At 39.1% G+C, this 23,136-nt stretch overlaps 1 protein-coding gene across 19 annotated transcripts in view; it reads left to right on the top strand.

Annotated features, from left to right (window-relative positions):
- Positions 1-23,136, top strand: part of LOC141401390 (lamin-B1-like) — a 123,687-nt gene that overhangs the window by 34,272 nt on the left and 66,279 nt on the right. For 10 of the 19 annotated variants that reach the window (XM_073981618.1, XM_073981612.1, XM_073981614.1 and 7 more), the window contains exon 3: positions 5,962-6,031. The exons of 6 other annotated variants lie outside the window; for them this stretch is intronic. The gene's annotated coding sequence lies outside the window, so the exon portion shown is untranslated. The remainder of the gene's footprint in view (positions 1-5,961; positions 6,032-23,136) is intronic. 3 more of the 19 variants (XM_073981619.1, XM_073981616.1, XM_073981604.1) reach the window with 1 other exon arrangement.

Genomic DNA, 23,136 nt, shown 5'->3' with positions numbered 1-23,136 from the left:
AGTAGACGTTCAACCAGCAACCAATGATCATCACTGATCCAACCTTCCGGATCAGACCTATCAATGATTGCTATTTGAACGTCTTTTGAGGCCAGCTTCCTCCGGGTCCTCGCTGGTTTTGATGTCCCGCCAGCAGATGACTGCTGGGGAGCCGGACTGGAGATTCCTTTGCAGGACTTCTCCTGTTCAACCCCAGTTGCCGTCTGCTGGGCGGTCACCTTAGCAAGAGTGGGAGGATGGTTGGTTTGATGTCGGTCCAGCAACCTCTTGGCTGTTGGCTGTGGGTCCTCCGAAGACCTGACCCGCTTTACGCATGACTGCTGCGGAGAGGTCTTTGGTCTACCACTGGCCTGCCTAGAGGTTGAAGGGCCGTCCGTCACACCAGCCATTCTACCAGTTGCGCCACCGGCGATCCTCACTCCTCCATCACTTAAGGAGCAGGGCTTCTTGGGATCCTTCGACGCCTCAGTTGCCTGTTTACCAGGCCTCTGCATCGTCGAGGTTCGCAAGAGGTCGCTGCTTCTATTTACCCCGACAGAAGAGGGGGCAGTCACCGACGAGGCAGATACATTCGGAGTCGCCTTGAGCATCTGCGTTGTCCCTGACTGACCCTTTTTCTGTTCCGACGGCAAGACGGTTGGTGCCTTTGAGGACAGCAGCCGTCTTGCTGTTTCCAGGGTCGAGGGCATCCTTCTGCCCGTCTCCGCCGCTGACACCATCGGTGTCTGCAAGGAGTCCGAACAGCCTGATACTCCCGGTTTGGGTAGGTTACCCGGAGCGACTGCACCCTTGGCAGCCGTTAGGCTGGAGGGGACAGCCGTTCCAGGTGTTGGAATTTGGTTGACCGGAACGTGGATCTTCTCCATATGAGGGTACCTACGCTCAAGTCTCCTCATAACTCGAAGCCTCACTCCGATTAAACGAAATTCGTCCTGACTTATGTCAGTGGCTTCCTTACCAACAAATTTGTTGCAGTACTTAGCGGCTCTTTTGTATTCGTGCCGATCCTTTTTCTCCTTGGCCTTCTCGCTCTTGTTGGTAGAGGTCGTGTTAGAGGGGGTCGCTTCCTCCATCACGGCTTCTTCCTCCATGGCGTCCTGCCTCGGAAGAAAAGGCTTATCGGTACCGACCGATGTAACATCCCGTAGAGGAGTTGGACCTGCTGTGGTAAGGTTCGAGGTCTCTCCTTGGACCGAGGAAGGCGCTTCCTGGGATGTCCGAGATGGAATCACAGTAACGTCCATCTCTTCATCCGACATGAGGGAGTCGTCTTCCCAGTTCCAAGGGGGGGGGCTCTCCTGGCTCAATCTGCAGGTCTCTCTCTGCTCTATGAGATCAAGCAATTCCCTGCTTTGGTTCAGAATGTCTTGACTTACTCTGTCCATCGTCAAGGTCGTCGGGGTCACGTCCCCACCCAGGGATTCTTGAGGTCCTAGAGTCGCATTTGGTAGTGCGGCATTGTCCGTGGTCATAGCTGGGGTCGATAACGAGGGGAGATTGGTTTGGGTTGTTTTTGTTTTGTTTAGTTCGGATTCATTCATAGGGGAACGTTTTACTGGGGGATTTGAGGACAGGTCATGGCATAGCCCTCCATTACCATGACTAGGGCGCTGGTTACTCGCTGAGGTGCCCAGGTATCACGCGAGGCTCCGTTCGAATACAGTTGGTACCCTAACTGCAAACCTTGAGAACACCGATGGGCACGAGGTCGCTTAACACCCCGGTGTTAGGGGATCTCACAATTACTTTGGTAGGAGATCACTACCAAATATGTGTCACTCAATCCGGAGATACACTTTGAATTCCAGTGCACTGAGTTGGAGCGTGACAGAGAGTGGATAACCTTTGGTCAATCACAGCCTCCCAGTTCAACACTACAAGAAGTTAAATGAGAAGATTGTGACGTCTAGCCCCCGCATCGCTTCAAGATTGTTATCCCCGGCGGGGGATAACATGAACGTAAGTCCATGTTTTGGTATAGCCCCAAAACAAACCTCCCGATTTTCCGTACCTTAGCTTTATTTTTTGGACGAACTTTCTGTAATTTGAAATTTAAAAGCCAACAAACATCCCGTAGAGGAGTTGGACCTGCTGTGGTAAGGTTCGAGGTCTCTCCTTGGACCGAGGAAGGCGCTTCCTGGGATGTCCGAGATGGAATCACAGTAACGTCCATCTCTTCATCCGACATGAGGGAGTCGTCTTCCCAGTTCCAAGGGGGGGGGCTCTCCTGGCTCAATCTGCAGGTCTCTCTCTGCTCTATGAGATCAAGCAATTCCCTGCTTTGGTTCAGAATGTCTTGACTTACTCTGTCCATCGTCAAGGTCGTCGGGGTCACGTCCCCACCCAGGGATTCTTGAGGTCCTAGAGTCGCATTTGGTAGTGCGGCATTGTCCGTGGTCATAGCTGGGGTCGATAACGAGGGGAGATTGGTTTGGGTTGTTTTTGTTTTGTTTAGTTCGGATTCATTCATAGGGGAACGTTTTACTGGGGGATTTGAGGACAGGTCATGGCATAGCCCTCCATTACCATGACTAGGGCGCTGGTTACTCGCTGAGGTGCCCAGGTATCACGCGAGGCTCCGTTCGAATACAGTTGGTACCCTAACTGCAAACCTTGAGAACACCGATGGGCACGAGGTCGCTTAACACCCCGGTGTTAGGGGATCTCACAATTACTTTGGTAGGAGATCACTACCAAATATGTGTCACTCAATCCGGAGATACACTTTGAATTCCAGTGCACTGAGTTGGAGCGTGACAGAGAGTGGATAACCTTTGGTCAATCACAGCCTCCCAGTTCAACACTACAAGAAGTTAAATGAGAAGATTGTGACGTCTAGCCCCCGCATCGCTTCAAGATTGTTATCCCCGGCGGGGGATAACATGGACGTAAGTCCATGTTTTGGTATAGCCCCAAAACAAACCTCCCGATTTTCCGTACCTTAGCTTTATTTTTTGGACGAACTTTCTGTAATTTGAAATTTAAAAGCCAACAAAAATTCTGCAACAAAAATTGTTCATTTATGTTCATATTTTCGTATAGCCCACATACCTCCGAACAAGCTGTTAATGACATTTGAAGTTCCCACGTTATGTACCGATTTTCGGTATTTTGAGAATTCTAGCTGCAATTTTTAACCGAATTAGGAGTTATTTGACGTTGAAGGCTCCCATCAAAAACTGTCAACATTGGTCCATGTTTTATTATAACCCCTATATAACGGTACCTCCCAATTTCTAGCCCTCCAATAATTGTCAACATACATAGTTAGATATAGGTACCATAAAAAAGGGCCTCCCGAATGAAGCATTTTATGTACATTATCTGACATTTTAACGTACCCACTTAAAGTTGGGGACAGGAATGAAAACTAGTTATTCCATTTTAGTTCAGAATATTTTATGGTGGAGGGTATGAAAAGTTCGGCCCGGCCGAACTTAACGCTTTTTTACTTGTTTTCTATAAAGTGGCGCACGAACATTTATTTAACAGCCTAAGATTATATTAAAACCTTTAATATGTTTTGTAGATGAACACACATTTAAATGCAAAGATTTTAATTTTTCATGAATTAACTGCGTAGTTTTAAAATTTTTAAATAACAAAAACAAATTCTGTTCGAATGCTTGTAAATAAATCAGAAATTCATACGATAGATCATCAGACTTCAGACCGAATTCGGTCTGAAAGTCGTCTAAAACATCCAAATTTCATAAGATTTTACTTCCGAATTCAGACCGATATCTGTCCAAACGTCGGTTAATAAATCAGAAATTCATACGATAGTTCATCAGAATTTGGGCCGAATTCGGTCCGGTTCCGATTCCGATTTTCATCCGAATTTCGGTCAGAGAACACGTCAACCACGCCAAGTAATGTGTGTGTATAAGTTATCGTGAGAAACCCAAAATATTTCATATTCCCAGAGTTTGGTTGCAAATATGCAGCGAATATCTACACGAGCTGCTATGCAAGCTTAATTTCAACGAAAAACTGTAATGACTGATTGCAAATTCTGTTCGAATGCTTGTAAATAAATCAGAAATTCATACGATAGATCATCAGACTTCAGACCGAATTCGGTCTGAAAGACGTCTAAAACATCCGAATTTCATAAGATTTTACTTCCGAATTCAGACCGATCTCTGTCCAAACGTCGGTTAATAAATCAGAAATTCATACGATAGTTCATCAGAATTTGGGCCGAATTCGGTCCGGTTCCGATTCCGATTTTCATCCGAATTTCGGTCAGAGAACACGTCAACCACGCCAAGTAATGTGTGTGTATAAGTTATCGTGAGAAACACTAAATATTTCTTATTCCCAGAGTTTGGTTGCAAATATGCAGCGAATATCTACACGAGCTGCTATGCAAGCTTAATTTCAACGAAAAACTGTAATGACTGATTGCAACCAAAGCCGTAGCATACATTTCCTTACTATGAATTGTCTTTATATATTTGTTTAACTATACTCATTCATAATTGTTTGCTGGGTAATCTTAGTATCTCCCTTTTTCATCATCATGATCTGCATCACCCCAGCAATTCATCGATACCACCTCCCACCTTATTCGGAGTTATGCTTTGCTCTACCCTCTTTTCGATATTATCTATTATTAACTCATTCTTCTCTTATCACACGTATGTGACACCCTCAAACTTTCACATGTGTGGGTGCACACAACACAGCAAGCTTACGTACACTCTCGGCTGCATTGTAGCATTGTAAGTCAGGCTTGTCATAGCCTAGTGGATAAGAAGCCGATCTTCGATGCCAGAGACTCAGGTTCGCGCCCAAGTCCGGGCAAAGTTTTTTGTCCGATTTGATTTTTTTTCCTCTTTTGTTCTTTTTGCTTCGGTAAATCCGAGTATGTAGGGTAGAAATACGATCATAGATCACTAACAGTATCACTAACAGTATATGTTTCCAGATCACTAACAGTATATGTTTCAATTTCGAGTGTTCCGTTTATAGTTAATCAATTTGAGAATGTAAGAAGAGGTGAGATTCTATAGTGCCTCCTCTCCAGGTACATGAGAGGGCTAAAGGTATCCAAAGCAAAATGCAAATGATCTTTTTCTTTGTGGCTTTGTAACGACACAGATCATGAGATTTTTGTGAATATTCGAATAATAGTTCAAGTTTGATTACATGTTATTATAAAACACCGGGATTTAATCATTAATTATCTGATTAATCAGACAACAAAATATAAACCAAACCACAAATTGAAAAGTAACTATAGTCCTTCTCATCAAATCGGTCGAAATTTTCACAAATCAAATATAAGTGATTTTGACGATGATTTTGTAAAATCGAAATTGCCACAAATATAACCCCGCTTGTCGAATGCAAACACAAGTGTTTGACATATACCACACCAAAAATTTGTTTAAAAAGCAATCAACATAAAAATAAGCCCAGGTAAAATAAAATTTGGCAGAATTTTTTTATTCGGAAAGTGAATTTGGTTATTTCTTCCATCCATAGCCCTCTAGTAGTCTTAATTGGCTATCTTTCTGCCATTTTTGTGAACGCTTATGGTGCAGGAGGAGGGCTGCGCTATTGTAAGATCAACTTTACCAATCTTCTTGATTTCAAAGCAAATTCTTGTGCTTGTGAAGGAATAAAACCCAATCGACATACGTACATACGACTTTCAATGGAAAGGCCAAATATCCAGAGCTGGTTGTGAATTTAGAGAAAGTGCCAGAAATAATCAGCCATAACCAACATCGCACAAATACATATTTATAAATCCTCTATACCGGCATTGTGGGAAAATACTCTACTCATCGAGATCATACCTCGGAAAAGAAGTTCCTGTTTAGATTATCTTTTACATTAATCAGTTTAACTAGAATAAGGAATATCAAATCACAACAACACCATAAAATACGCAACAAAGATTTCGAATTACGTAACATACTTGAAGCATAACTTAATAATTTTGTCCAGGTAGCCACATTCCGTCCATAAGGAGATCATCGAGGCCTCGGCGTTCGTCAAAAAAGGACTAAAGATAGTGGTAAGTCATACAAAGTATTGTATGCTCCAATTTTGGGAGAAATTATTATGCTTTACCTATGTTAATTACATAATTTGAAATCCCCAAACAATTAATCATAATCTTGGTGTAAATCAGCTTATAAATTGGTATTTAGTTTGCACTTTATATAGCTTTCACATTATTTTTATATTTTTGTATTTGCACTGTTACATATGAATAGATCATCAAAGATATATTGAAGTCATATTTTACTCAATTCTACACTCATTTAAATGCACATCATTATCTGCAAATTGGAGTAAAATAAGACTTGTTAATTATCATTAACATCCATTGAGTGTACCACTAAGTTTCAGTACATACTTTTTCACTTTTCTATTAGAGTATAATTATACAGATATCAAACATGTTCTATCAAACTAGTTTGATTATACCCAAATAAACTTAAAGTAGCTTTGTAAATTTACAGTAGGTTTTATTATGTTAAATAAATGAATTCTGTTGTCAGATCTGATCTTAAAATGAATCTGTAAAGTTTTGATTTTATGGCTATGATGTAGGAGTAGAACGAAGTACCATTGCGGATAAGGGGGTCTTTGCTAAAACATACGTGCCAAGAAGACCAAGGATGGGAAGGGTCAAGAGGCCACAGATTCCAAAACACCAGGAATCTTTCATTGTTTTGTAGTAGAAAACGGTAAATAATGCAATCTGTTTCCAATAGTTGGGGTTATTATTTCTCTTCAACCTCATTATGAGTTGTTGTTTTTTTCTTCTTTTTTTTGTCATAATATAGTTTCAGTTTATGGGATGGTGGTAGAACGTCAAGGGGACACGAACCCCCAAACTGACTGAAGCTAGCTTATTATGGCTCCCAGTCCTTTTGGCGTCTAGAGAACTGTTTTGATTTTTAGCTACTTCCCTACTTCTCATACAATGAGGTAATTAGGTGTTACCTAGTTAACCGAAGTTGTACATTACATAAATAAATGGCGCCTGGCGTGGGGTTTAAGTTACTATAAAAATTTGGTATACATATTGTTTTCGATAGTTTTTATCTGAAGATAAATATGAGCTTGAGATTGCTTTTGGTTCAGCAAACGTTTAACCAAATTTTATCTCAAGATTACCTAGTTTTCAGATTTCTTGCAGAGCCCTAATAGACAATAGACCGGTGATATAAATAGAGTTCTTTTTTTTAAAAACGGTGGTAGGGTGTCATTTTTTCGGTTTGAACTACGTATTTGAATAGTTATTGGACTTCTATGGATATTCTATTGTCTGATTGTGTCGGATAGTAGACCTGGAAACTATCCAATAACCTTTTCAATACGAGATCAAATCGACCGAAGGGCGTCTTATTATTCGTTCGTGATTATTTCAGTATGTGATGCTGATTCTTTGACAAAGCTACGAGCCTCCTATTTTATAGTGGATTCACTTTATCTCAGCAAGTTGCGTCATAAAGTCCCTAGATAATAGTTCAGATTAAAGAAGATAATCGGCAGGCTTGTTTGTCAAAGTATCATCAATGCTTACAAGAAATATTCACACCATAGCCCAATTATAGTTATTAAATTGTTTGTCGTTTTCTCTATATTATGGTTCTACTCCATTAATACATCATCACATAGCCATATGGAAAATATATGTTAATAGTTCTCTTTTGATTATTTCAACCTTTTTTGGAACGGTATTGAAAAATTTTACAAAGGAAATACAAATTTTCTTTTGCGTCTATTCATAATTTATTTTTTATTTTTTGGAAATTAAACTAAGGTTTAAAATGACTCAACGTAGTCCCCTTTCTTCTTTGCTAGGTTTTTCTTTAGGAGCACATTCCATTGCTTCTGCTGAGGATAAATGTAGTGTTTGCAAAGAAGTTATACAGTTTGATTCTCAAGAATGTTATTCTATTAAAACGTGTGGTCATAAGTTTCATCGCGCTTGTGTTGAGCAGGCGTTGTCTACATCGGCTGAATGCCCACACTCTAAATTACCATGTGAGCTAGCAGACTTGCGAAAACACCATAGTGCTACGGACATAAACGAAAATACTTTGGTGGAGACCGCCACCCAAACAACCAACTTTCAAAAGCTTAAGGCAATAGCAAATAGAGGCAAGGGTAGAGCGGCACAGGCAAGTCGACCTATAACACGAAATTTCAGTAAAGCACTTTCTACAGAAATTTTTGACTTCAATACTACTTCTCACACAAACCCCGATAGCTTGATGGACATAATTGAACCTTATTCTCCGATGGGGAATAATAATAATCCGCCTCAAAACAATCCTGGGAATAATAAGCCCAAACCTTCATCTAAAAATTCAACCAAAATTTACTATGCCAAAGTCAATGACATGATTGAAAAAAATATTGCAACATTTTTTGAAAATTTAAATCTACAATCCAGGAGTTCAAGACCCACAAGGTCCTAGAAACAATAGTCATAATAATCAACAGTTTAACAGTCGTAGACAGAGTTTTAGCCAAATTGATCAAATGATCTCTTCAAGGCCAGAGAAGTTAACTGCAATCATACAAAATTGGAACGTCAAGTTTGACGGCTCCAGTACTGGATTTACAGTCGAAGAATTTCTCTATCGCATAAAATCATTGACTCAAGAACATTTTGAGAATAATTTCTCTATTATATGCAACCTCCCCGTCCTGTTAACAGGAAAAGCTAGAGAGTGGTATTGGAGGTACCACAAACAGACAGACTCCATAGAATGGTCCTCTTTTTGCGCTGCTTTGAAATGCCAATTCAAAGACATGCGATCAAGTTTCGAAATTAAGGAGGAAATAAGAAATCGCAAGATGAGATCAGGCGAATATTTTGAATCCTTTTATGATTCCGTCTGCTCTATTGTGGACAGGTTAGAACACCTTATGCCTGAGGAAGAACTCGTAGAGATTTTGGTCAGAAATCTAAGACCAGAAATCCGCCATGAGCTGTTGTATGTCTCAGTCTTTACCATTGCTCATTTACGGAATCTGGTTCAACGAAGAGAAAAGTTGTTTGCAGAGGAGACTTATCGAAAAAATGTCGCAATAAAATCACAATCGAACCCAAATACAGCTTTTAGGCGAAACATAGCTGAAATCGATAGTTCTGAAGAATTAAATACTGATTCCAATGGCCAAGTTTTCGTTGACGCAGTCAACCATAATTCAAATCCACCTAAATGTTGGAACTGCGACCAGTCTGGACATTTCTGGGACGATTGTGTGCAACCTCGCACAGTTTTTTGTTATGGTTGCGGCACAAAAAAAGTGAATAAACCACAATGTGTGCGCTGTGCCGAAAAAAAGTTAGGACTTGCAAAAAACTTCTCACGCCCCAATCAACCCCAGAAGCAACCATAACTCATACTGAATCCACCAATACAAATTTACATTGCGATTCACCACCCCTCATAACTATTTTAAAACGACCTGAACCCATTTTTAATGACTCAGCCAAAATATTATGGCCCATTCGTCCTTATCATGTGCGTTATAAGGAATACTTAACTAAACGTGACCAAATTTTTCAAATAAACAGTATTCAAAATATCCCTAGGCAAAGACCAAAACGTTCGACGCTTCGGTTAAGATCGTACTTCAAGAGACGAAAACTAACCAGCAAACTTATTATCTCATCCATTGTAAATAATACCAACGACAAAAGGTATTACGCCCGAATTAAATTCCTAAATTACAGTGAGTGTGGTCTCCTTGATACTGGGGCAAATGTCTCCTGTATAGGGTCTAATTTAGCACTAGAAGATTTCTCGGGCCTTGAACAATATGTGCCTAGCAAGTCAGGTGTGAAGACAGCTGATGGAACTGTACAAAAAACACTAGGATTTTTAGATGTTGAGGTTACTTTTCGACTCGGCGGTTAAAAATGCTCATCTTTCCTTCCATAACCCAGAGGGTTATCTTGGGTTTAGACTTTTGGAGAGCATTCAATCTCGCTCCTGATCTGTTTGAACGAGCAATTGTTTTCGATCCATCAGCCTTTCAGAATCCACAAACTGACTACTTACAATTTCCAAAGTCAGAATTATGTAATATTTCTAAATCAGAAATTTCAACCCAGACCCAAAAATTTCCTCTGACTGTCCATCAGCAGAACCAACTCAACTGTATAGTTGAGCTTTTTCCAAACTTTTCAAAACAGGGCTTAGGGCGAACTAAACTAATTGAACATGAGATAGACGTTGGGGACGCAAAACCCATTAAGCAGCGATTCTATCCAGTTTCTCCCGCTGTTGAGAACTTAATGTTCAAGAAATTGATAGAATGCTTGCGTTAGGGGTTATTGAACCATCGTCATCTCCATGGAGTTCCCCAATGCGTTTGGTTTTGAAACCAAACAAGGTCAGACTTTGTCTTGATGCTCGTCGGCTTAATCAAGGTACAGCAAAAGATGCTTACCCACTTCCCAGCATCGAGGGTATATTCGCTCGTTTGCCCAAAGCCCAGGTAATTACCAAACTTGATTTGAAAGATGCCTATTGGCAAATTGGATTATGTGAGAAGTCAAAACCTTTAACGGCGTTTACTGTACCAGGTCGGCCGTTGGTCTGTGCACTGCACCGCAGACCATGTGCCGTTTAATGGACCAAATAATCCCGCCAGACCTCAAGCATTGCGTGTTCGGGTACCTCGACGACCTGGTCATCATAACCGAAGACTTTTCCTCTCATATATCCATCCTTGCCAGAATAGCACAAGAATTCAGAAACGCCAACCTGACTCTAAACATAGAGAAGTGTCAGTTCTGTGTAACACAGGTGAAATACTTAGGCTATGTCATCGGCCATGGTGGCATACAGACAGATCCCGATAAGGTCGAATCGGTTGCACGATGGCCTGTACCAAAAACCATCAAGCAAGTTCGTGGATTCTTGGGACTAGCTGGTTGGTACAGACGATTCATTGAAAACTTCTCTTCACTTACATTTCCAATTACGGAAACATTGTCCACAAAGAAAAAGTTTATCTGGACTCCGGAAGCAAATGCGTCCGACCAGCGCTCCCGTTCTTGCCAATCCCGACTTTAGGAAAAAGTTCTCTCTGCACTGCGATGCATCGGATTTTGGTATTGGTGCAGTCCTTGTGCAACTTGATGATAAGGGGGAAGAACGACCGATAGCCTTCATGTCAAAGAAGCTAAATACATCCCAACGCAACTACAGCGTAACGGAAAGGGAATGTCTGGCTGCCATCGAGGCTATTAAGAGATTCCGATGCTACCTAGAGCTTCAGGATTTCGAGGTCATTACGGATCATTCCTCCTTAAGGTGGCTTATGAGTCAACCAGACCTTACTGGCAGGCTGGCCAGATGGGTTTTTAAGCTCCAGCCATATCGGTTTACCATAAGTCACCGTAAGGGGAAGGATCACGTAGTGCCCGATGCCTTGTCCCGCATTCCCTCCGAGGAAGTATCTGTCTTGGAGCTCACAGAGCCGGAAATAGATCTTAATTCCCCATGTTTTGAAGAATCGGATTATACAGCCCTATAATCCAAAATTTTGGAGAATAGCTCGAAGTATCCGGACCTTAAAATAGTCGACAAATTCATTTACATACGCACCGAGCACTACTCTGGCGATATTCACCAAGAAGAGAGTGCTTGGAATCTATGGATACCAAAAAATCTTCGCCTAACCATTATATCTCGTTTCCATAGCTCGCCAACAGCAGCCCACGGGGGCATGTATAAAACCGTCGAACTGATTCGTCGAAACTTTTATTGGCCAGGTCTACTGACCGATGTGCGAAATTTTGTAAGAGACTGTGAGGTTTGTAAGGTTACAAAACCTCCTAATATGATATTGAAACCAGAGAGGGGTAACCAAATTCATACCGCAAGACCCTTCCAACGACTATATGTCGATTTCCTGGGACCATACCCTAGGTCCAAGAATGGTCACATTGGACTTTTTATTGTGTTAGATCACGTAACAAAGTATCATTGGTTGTGCCCACTGCGAAATTTCAATTCTACATGTGTTCAAAAATTTCTTTTGGAACAAATTTTTCACGTTTACGGCGTACCAGAGTATTTAGTAAGTGATAACGGCTCACAATTTAAAGCCCATGCATTTAATGTTTTTCTGACCAAACTTGGAATAAAACATATTTATACGGCGTTGTACAGTCCCCAATCCAACGCCTCGGAGAGGGTCAACCGCTCTATTATCTCTGGTATTAGTTCGTATTTAAAACAAGACCACAAAATGTGGGATGAACACATTTCTGAAATAAGCTGTGCCCTCAGGAATTGAGTTCACCAAACCATAAAATACTCTCCTTATTTCGCAACTTTCGGCTTAAATATGATAACGCATGGAGATTCCTATAAATTACTGCGAAATGTTAGCCTTTTGGATGAGCCAACAGTTCGGTTAAATCGAGAAGATCAGCTTTCACTGATCAGGAGAGATCTGCGGAGCTTACAACACAAACAGGCAACATTATAATTTGCGTACGAGGCCCAATTCATATACCGTCGGTCAAACTGTATATCGTGGAAATTTTTCTCAGAGCAATGCATCAAAAAATTATAATGCCAAGCTCTCCCCACTGTTTGTTAAGGCCACTGTTCAGTCAAAAATCGGCAATCATTTTTATATTCTTAAAGATGTTGATGGAAACTCTCCTGGCACGTATCATGCAAAAGACATTCGTCGTAAATAACAGATCGTTAATTGTATACGCCGGTTAATATTATCATCCAAGGGATTAATATTACCCGGTTTGTAATGACTGATTGCAACCAAAGCCGTAGCATACATTTCTTGACTATGAATGTCTTTATATATTTGTTTAACTATACTCATTCATAATTGTTTGCTGGGTAATCTTAGTATCTCCCTTTTTCATCATCATGATCTTCATCACACCAGCAATTCATCGATACCGCCTCCCACCTTATTCTGAGTTATGCTTTGCTCTACACTCTTTTCGGAATTATCTATTATTAACTCATTCTTCTCTTATCACACGTATGTGACACCCTCAAACTTTCACATGTGTGGGTGCACACAACACGGCAAGCTTACGTACACTCTCGGCTGCATTGTGAGTCAGGCTTGTCATTGCCTAGTGGATAAGAAGCCGATCTTCGATACCAGAGACTCAGGTTCGCGCCCAGGTCCGGGCAAAGTTTTTTGTCCGACTTGATTTTTTTTGTTTTCTTCCTCTTTTGTTCTTTTTGCTTCGGTAAATCCGAGTATGTAGGGTAGAAATACGATCATAGAATATACTCCAGGTCACTAACAGTATATGTTTCAATTTCGAGTGTTCCGTTTATAGTTAATCAATTTGAGAATGTAGGAAGAGGTGAGATTCTATAGTGCCTGCTCTCCAGGTACATGAGAGGGCTAAAGGTATCCAAAGCAAATTATATTTTTCTTTGTGGCTTTGTAACGACACAGATCATGAGATTTTTGTGAACATTCGAATAATAGTTTAAGTTTGATTACATGTTATTATAAAACACCGGGATTTAATCATTAATTATCTGATTAATCAGACAACAAAATATAAATCAAACCACAAATTGAAAAGTAACTATAGTCCTTCTCGTCAAATCGGTCGAAATTTTCACAAATCAAATAAAAGTGATTTTGACGATGATTTTGTAAAATCGAAATTACCACAAATATAACCCCGCTTGTCGAACGCAAACACAAGTGTTTGACATATACCACACCAAAAGTTTGTTTAAAAAGCAATCAACATAAAAATAAGCCCAGGTAAAATAAAATTTTGCAGACTTTTTTTATTCGGAAAGTGAATTTGGTTATTTCTTCCATCCATAGCCCTCTAGTAGTCTTAATTGGCTATATTTCTGCCATTTTTGTGAACGCTTATGGTGCAGGAGGAGGGCTGCGCTATTGTAAGATCAACTTTACCAATCTTCTTGATTCCAAAGCAAATTCTTGTGCTTGTGAAGGAATAAAACCCAATCGACATACGTACATACGACTTTCAAAGGAAAGGCCAAATATCCAGAGCTGGTTGTGAATTTAGATGCCAGAAATAATCAGCCATAACCAACATCGCACAAATACATCTTTATAAATCCAACATCGCACAAATACATCTTTATAAAGCATAACTTAATAATTTTGTCCAGGTAGCCACATTCCGTCCATAAGGAGATCATCGAGGCCTCGGCGTTCGTCAAAAAAGGACTAAAGATAGTATTAAGTCATAAAAATTATTGTATGCTCCAATTTTGGGAGAAATTATTATGCTTTACCTATGTTAATTACATAATTTGAAATCCCCAAACAATTAATCATAATCTTGGTGTAAATCAGCTTATAAATTGGTATTTAGTTTCCACTTTATATAGCTTTCACATTATTTTTGTATTTGCACTGTTACATATGAATAGATCATCAAAGATATATTGAAGTCGTATTTTACTCCGAGATTTTTTTTATCATAATAACAAATGCATGGATTCTAATCATATCTTCTCAAACATTTTCTTAAAAATATAAACCGTCAGTTTTTCTGCTCATAGGGGTGTTTTTTTCTGAAACCTCCTATTTGTAACCTGTAGTCAATTCTACACTCATTTAAATGCACATCATTATCTGCAAATTGGAGTAAAATAAGACTTGTTAATTATCATTAACATCCATTGAGTGTACCACTAAGTTTCAGTACATACGTTGCATTCTGATTCACTTTTCTATTAGAGCATAATTATACAGATATCAAACATGTTCTATCAAACTAGTTTGATTATACCCAAATAAATTTAAAGTAGCTTTGTAAATGAAATTTACAGTAGGTTTTATTATGTTAAATAAATGAATACTGTTGTCAGATCTGATCTTAAAATGAATCCGTAAAGTTTTGATTTTATGGCTATGATGTAGGAGTAGAACGAAGTACCATTGCGGATAAGGGGGTCTTTGCTGAAACATACGTGCCAAGAAGACCAAGGATGGGAAGGGTCAAGAGGCCACAGATTCCAAAACACCAGGAATCTTTCATTGTTTTGTAGTAGAAAACGGTAAATAATGCAATCTGTTTCCAATAGTTGGCGTTATTATTTCTGTTCAACCTCATTATGAGTTGTTGTTGTTTTTTTCTTTTTTCTTTTTTTTTTGTCATAATATAGTTTCAGTTTATGGGAGTCTATATACAAATTCTTTGTTTATGTTGAGGGTAGGTGCTAGAACGTCAAGGGGACACGAACCCCCCAACTGACTGAAGCTAGCTTATTATGGCTCCCAGTCCTTTTGGCGTCTAGAGAACTGTTTTGATTTTTAGCTACTTTCCTACTTCTCATACAATGAGGTAATTAGGTGTTACCTAGTTAACCGAAGTTGTACATTACAAAACATAACATCCAACTCTACCCGATCACACACGAACTGCCGATTCAGCAGGAAAGGCAGACAGAACGACAGAACGGAAGCAGCGTAGCAGCAGAGCAACGACGACGCAGCAAGGCGATATGGGCTTAGTTATTAAGAGTTTTAAAAATAGTTTTCAGTTTTCAACTCACCTTTAAATAATCAACTTGATATTAAATAAAAGAAAAATAAAGCTTATTATAAAAAAGAATAAATAAACTTCATAATTGGATCCTGTCAGGATTTGTTTACACAATTGAACACGCCAAATGTGTTAAAAATGAAGCAGATTGCATTTCAAGGATGCCTCAAAAATGTTTTGAATCGAAGAATGTTGAAAATTCTTACGTACATTTCATTGAAAATCAATGAATGGGGGGTTGGTGCCCAACTTGACCAAAAATCATGAAAATTGAAAATGGTGTGTTGTGTTACGTAAAGCTTTTTTAGGGTTTGTTATGGATTTTATATGAAATATTTACACAAAGTATATAAATTGAGTAGAGAAAGCTCACAATATATAGGATACAATTTTAACTTTTTACAGAGTATAAAATATAAGTCCTCGGATACTTAGAATCTATTATATAAAACTCAAATGACGTTCGTACGTGAATCAAAAACTCGACCAATTTACAACCGATTTGTTTCGCGTTTGTCACAAATGGTTCGTATTTATCCAAGGAAGGATCTGACGTATTTTATTTTTGAGATTTCGGGAAAATTCCGCGGAAATTTGCAAAAACATATTTTGAAGAAAGATTTTCAGAGAATATTGTCTCAAAACGTTCGTAATTATCCAAGGAAGGATCTGACGTATTTTAATTTTGATATTTTGCGAAAAATCCACGGAAATTTGCAAAAATATGTTTTGAAGAAAGATTGTCAGAGAGAATTTTCCCAAAATGTTGGTATTTATCCAAGGCAGGATCTGGCGTATTTTATTTTTGAGATATCGCAAAAAATCCGCGAAAATTTGCAAAAATATATTTTACAGAAAGATTGTCAGAGAATATTGTCTCAAAATGTTCGTATTTATAAAAGAAAGGTTCTGGTGTATTTTATTTTTGAGATTTCGCGAAAAATCCGCGGAAATTTGCAAATATATATTTTAAAGAAAGATTTTTAGAGAATATTGTCTCAAAACGTTCGTAATTATCCAAGGAAGGATCTGACGTATTTTAATTTTGATATATTGCGAAAAATCCACGAAAATTTGCAAAAATATATTTAGATGAAAGATTGTCAGAGAATATTGTCTCAAAATGTTCGTATTTATCCAAGGAAGTATCTGGTATTATTATTATTATTATTATTTTTTATTTTTTAAATATAGCGAAAACATCCGCGACAGTTTACAAAAATATATTTTAAAGAAAGATTTTCAGAGTATATTGATACATCGCCTGAAAGTAACATTGGATATATAATTCTTTGAAATTCCAAACAAAGTATGTATGTCGCAATTTGATGTGGAAATACATAAGTATGTCAAATTCCATATAAATGGCCTCAGATTTATATATAGCTCCCATATACATATGTATTTGGCCGATATATTATATAAAACTGAAATAACGTTCGTACGTGAATCAAAACCTCGGCCAATTTACAACTGATTTGCTTCGCGTTTGTCATAATATGATCGTATTAACCGAGGAAGATCTGAGATATTTTATTTTTGAGATATAGTGAAAAATCCGAGAAAAGTTGCAAAAATGTATTTTGAAGAAAGTAAATTATTTCCTCATGTTTACGTCTGAACGTAAACCCCTATTTTTCCCCCCAGTTTTTAGTATCGATTTGTATCTGAAATCTCCAAATTGTTTCTATGTAAAAACGGCATAATAATTAGTAATAAGTAATCTATTGAAATGAGTTACTTCTTTTCTTCTCTTTGCACTGCTTCTTTAAAGCCATATTGAAATACCTTTTTTCTTAAAAAACCTTGTAAATTTCCTTCCTTCTTGTTCGAGCGGTCTAAGAATACACACCAAAATCTCTGGTAACATAACTTGAAAACTGAATAAATCCATAATTATAGAGACAATCTCCAATTGTTTGTTTTCATCATACTTGTTGTTTCATATTCATATTATTCATATTCTATATTGTCTTGCAAACAACTTGGAAACCACAAAACTAAAAGTCTCCCACATTCTGGGGTTTTGTAATTTGGCTCTCAGCAACTGTCATTGCTAACCTATAGGAACCAGCTCCACTTCATCGCATAGACATCCATCATACATAAAAATTTTGGTCCATTGCGAGACGGATGCATTGATATTTGCGAGAGATATCAACTCCACTCAACGTTTACTCTGTGTTCAAGGTTTGTACCAAGTAAAGCAACGGAGGTCGTTTCTTGGACACATGCCGTCGGAGATATTTTCGCAGTGAACAATTTAATACTGCAATTAGCTAAATATTATGACAAATAGAGGATTTCCTAGGAAGAAATAAAAATATTGAAGCTTCAATTTTTGGTGCGTGTGCAAATAGTTGGATGTGCTGATACTGTCTTGGTCTTTTGTTCGGCTGTAGTATCTCTGGCTCCAATATCAAAGAAAATACTGTGGTGCATAAGGAATTACAACAACAGGAGTTAAGGAATCACGTTGCAACGCAGTAAGTTGGAATATCCTAATACATGTCGATGAAAATGCTACCTGTTGCAATTATATTGTAATTAAATGTAAAACGCATTCCTCAAAGTTAATCACAGAGCTAGTGGTTTTCTATCCCATTGGCAATACCTCTGCAAAGTCTATCATATTGTAGAAGTTTTGTCAATTATAGAAAGCGTGTTCCGTAACATTCTGTTAAATTTCCCGCTGACACAAAAATTCCCATATGCTAGCAATCCACATGTTACGAAAGATCACACATTTGCAATCGGAATGTTATTAACAGTGCAAAAATACACTCCTCGCACTCACTTAGTTCTTCAAAATCAAAAAATTATCACTCAATTCTCACATTCTCCCTAATGCGCATGTCTAGTGAGATTTTTCATGTTTTTGTGGTCTTACTCACGCACATATAAAGCTTCTCTCGTAAAGTCAGACGGACTCTTGCATTTGCCGTGCCTACCTACCAACAACATCGCTCATACACAAAAATAATCACTCTCTAAGATTGCTAGGCATTGGTTTTGTGGCTCTGGACTGATTACAAACCTGTTTTCTGTTCAACAGAGATAACAACCGCTGTGCTAATTCTGTGTTCCTCTGCTCTCTCGTATGCCTTTCTATATTGTTGGTGCATTTGGTACCTGCGTTCTCTGAAGCACAGAAGAAGACAAAGATCGAGAACGAAAATAGAAATGTAAACAAATAATCCATATATTCCAATATTCCACATACATCGAGATCAATGACCTCTTTTGTTTACGTTTTTATCTTCCATTATTGTTGAAACCATGCAATTTTTTCAGTACTTTTATGCGTATCTTTCAGCTATGTATGTATGAATGTTACAGATGCTTTTTTACAGTGGCTCAAAAACTGAATGTGAATGCTAAATCCTGAACAACAAAAGGGAAAGCACGACTTAAAAGAATATTAACGTTTCTAAACCCATAACTAACACCGACAACGAATATAGTTTTGAAATTATATTCATTATAATAATCCACATAATAAAAATATTTATATAATAATTTATTTTGCCTACAAAAGTTGTGTCAATAGCTTCTGAATATTAAGCGTTCTAGTGGTCCAATCTAAATAAAAGGATTAGTGGGATACTAGATTGAGTGACGATAGAATATTAATGATCGTTGAGGATTATCACTATTTATAAGAGCTAAAGTTGCCATAAGTTGGCATGTCGATGATTCTATCCTCTTATTTATCTGACATCGGTACATCCTCAAACTAAGTGGTCAGACTAGTCAACACATTTCCGTGGTTATCAGAGGGACATCCGTGCCTTTGTGTTATCTCCGTTCGTTTGCTTGTTCCACTTTTCATCCCGCTTGTTCCATTATATCGATACTGTCCATATTGCTACCCATTGGAAAGGTCGGACTCCTTTTGCACCCCACATTAATACATGTACGTATAAGATATCTCCTGCTGAAACATTTCTTCCCCATTCTATGTAATCTTTGTGGGATTATCACGTTGACTTGTATTACCCTTCATTGCGAATGCCGGTTCGGGCCAAACCTCTCTCGAACCCCATTTACATGTACATATATAGCCTACTTGCTACCAAATAGTTTTCCAAACAAGAAAAATAAAGAAAGTTCCTCTTCTGTCTACACTGGTTGGGAACTCCCATAACCTCCCAATAGATTGTTCGTAGTCACGCTCATACTTCCTTCAGTCCAATCTTCTTATCCAACGAGATGTCCTTAGATAAATTCATACGTCTCTGTGATACTCTGGTGGAAGTTGAAGCCTCATTAAACAGTAATGAGCTTCCTCTAACCACACGCTGTCTCCTCGAAACTCACAAAGATGAAGTTAAGTCGATATGGCACAGACTTAAGAATATCTATGAACAATGTCTTATAGATATTGGGAATAAAGAGGAAGATGAAGAGGCAGATGAGACGAATGAGGATGAAACCAGCGTAGTAGATACAGTTAAGGAAAAGTATAAAAAATCTTACGCTACGTACTGTCGGTGCATCTCAAAGTTAAACGATGCCCTCGAAAGTCTCCCCCATGCATCTCCTACATCACCTGGCCTTATCTCTAAATCCGTCACTAGTCCCTCCAATCAATTCTCGCTTCCACCAGTCGAACTTTGTACATTCCATGGGGATAACAAGTCTTGGCCCACCTTTCGGGATATTTTTACAGCAGTGGTAGTTGACAATTCTAAACTGAGTCCCGTTGAGAAGTTGTTTCATTTGTCCCAAAAGACAAAAGGTGAGGCCCATGATATCGTCGCTAAAAGTCCACTTACCAATGATGGATTTCCAAATGCGTGGTCTAACTTATGCGCTCGTTATGAAAATCGGCGTGTACTAATAAATGGCCAGTTGAGAAACTTAAACAAACTCCATTAAGAAGTTGCAGCGGGACATTAACGCGTGCATTACCAATCTGAAACTCTATAAGATTGATGTCGAAAGTTGGAATCCGATTTTTGTTTACTTATGCTCCAACTGTCTTCCAGATTCGACATTAACACTATGGGAGCAAACGTTAAAGGACAAGACACAAATTCCAAAATGGTCAGAATTAGACGCTTTCCTGACCAACAGATACAGAACATTGGAATCTGTGTCTGAAATAAAAAATTCCACCGATCGCAAAACAAATCCATCCAAATCTAAACCTACTTCGACACCCAAGGTTAATGCATTCCAAGCGAATGTCAAGCCGACGAAATGTAAGCTCTGCCCAAAAGAGTTCCACATTATTCGTAAGTGTCCTAAGTTCTTAAATATGAATTATGATCAGCGGTTAGCTGAGATTAATAACAGCAACCTGTGTCTAAACTGTTATTCAAGTGTTCACGTGCTCAAAAGTTGCAAAAGCAAGAACTCTTGCTTCAAATGTCACAAACGGCACAACACTCTTCTCCACAAAGATAACGACAGTCCCAAGGCCTCTTCTACATCCAGCCTGCGTAAAAATCATTCACATGGGTATTGCTTATAAGGCAAGAGGTCTAATAGACTCGGGATCCGAGGGGACTTTCATGTCCGAAAAATTGGCTAATTTCTTGAAGCTTCCAACGAAACGAACAGCAGCTAGGATATCAGGATTAAATAACACAATTTCAGCTGACGTCCAGAAGGAGTGTCAATTCATTTTGGCTTCCAATACAGACGAGAATTTTGAACTTAGCGTATCTGCATTAATTGTTCCACATGTTGCCAACAATCTGGCCTCTAATACGATCGACTCGCACATTCTATCCATCCTACCCCAATTAACATTCGCAGATCCACGATTTTACGAAAGTTGCAAAATTGACATTCTTTTGGGTGCCGACGTTCTTCCCTTCATCATGCTGTCCGGCTGTAAGCCTCAGGTGTTCGGGTCGATAATGGCACAAGCGACAGTATTCGGTTGGATTCTGACAGGACCAGTTCCATCCTCTACTCCCAGATCATGTTCCACATTCGTTTCCTATTTCTGTGAAATCTCTCTTAGCCAAGAGATTTCACGATTTTGGGAGGTGGAGAATATTCCACAGAGACGTTCAGTATCCAATTCCGATAAGTTCTGTGAAGAGCTTTATGAAAAAACTACCACCAGAAACGAAGAAGGGAGATATGTGGTATCCCTCCCTTTTAAAACCGAGTTTCCGGAAATCATTAGCTTAGGTCAGTCCAGGAATGACAATATTCAGGAGTATTTAACATTGAAACATATGTCTCCTATTCAGGCCTCCACTTCATCTCATATTTTGCCATGTTATTATTTACCGCACCATGCGGCAATAAAACCTGAAAGTACAACGACAAAAGTTCGTGTTGTATTTAACGCTTCAGCGCCTTCTTCAAATGGATTGAGCCTGAACGATGTACTCCATACTGGGCCTGTTTTGCAGAATGACCTAACACTCCTCATTCTAAACTGGCGTTTTTTCCGATATGTTTTTAATGGTGATATCCAGAAAATGTATCGCCAGATAAATGTGCATCCTACACACTCCCGATTCCAAAGAATTTTATACCGTAACGGTCCAGATGATCCAATCCAAGATTTCGAGCTCAATACTGTAACATTCGGGGTGAATTGTGCTCCGTATCTTGCGATAAGAACGATGCATAGACTAGCTAATGATGTTCATGAAAAATTCCCAATAGCTTCAAAGATCTTAAGGACATCAATGTACGTTGATGACGCCTTGGTTGGTGCGCACGATATCACCTCAGCTGTCCAGGCTAGAAGTGAGTTGTTACAGGCATTGAATTCAGCAGGTTTCGTAATGAGAAAATGGACCTCAAACTCCAAAGAAATCTTAAAAGATCTTCCTCCTGAAGATCTGCTATATACTGATTTTCTCGACTTCGATGATCATAGCTCCGCAAAGAGACTTGGTGTCCGCTGGAATGCCTTAGAGGACGAATTTTATTTCCGTGTCGTGTCATTTCCACAGGATCTTGTAAACACTAAACGAGTTGTCCTTTCCCATATATCAAAATTGTTTGATCCAGCAGGTTGGTTAGCGCCAATCATCGTATTAGCCAAAATCATTATGCAGCGAATTTGGATGGATCGCACTGAATGGGATGCAGAGATCTCTGCTGAATCACTGCATTTGTGGCAATCCTTTCAGGAGCACTATCCAGTCGTAAATGAGATTAGAATTCCAAGGTGGATTAAGTTTGTTCCAGACGCTGAAGTTCAATTTCATGGCTTTTCTGATGCATCAGAAAAGGCCTACGGTGCGGTGATTTACATTCGCATTATACATCCAAATGAAATTTCCACATTCCTAATCTCCTCCAAATCGAAAGTTGCTCCAATAAAAACCCTTTCGATACCGCGATTAGAGCTGTGCGGCGCTACGATGCTAGCAGAGATGATAGATAACATCATCCCACATTTCAACATCCAAAATTACTCTACATTTTGCTGGACTGACTCCACGATTGTTCTATCGTGGCTCGCCAAACCACCCTGCTCTTGGAATACTTTCGTCCCTAACAGGGTTTCCAAGATAATACAGGTCATTGACCATTCTCGGTGGTCTCACGTCGAATCCGCGCACAACCCTGCCGATTTGGTGAGCAGAGGGGTCTACCCTCAAGATTTGTTAGACAACAAT

This window comes from Musca autumnalis, unplaced genomic scaffold (assembly GCF_047663935.1).
Source record: "Musca autumnalis isolate F117 unplaced genomic scaffold, ASM4766393v1 scaffold_4, whole genome shotgun sequence".
Classification (NCBI taxonomy): Eukaryota; Metazoa; Arthropoda; class Insecta; order Diptera; family Muscidae; genus Musca; species Musca autumnalis.
The sequence above is the reverse complement of the archived record's forward strand: the minus strand, read 5'-3'. Positions and strand labels throughout refer to the sequence as shown.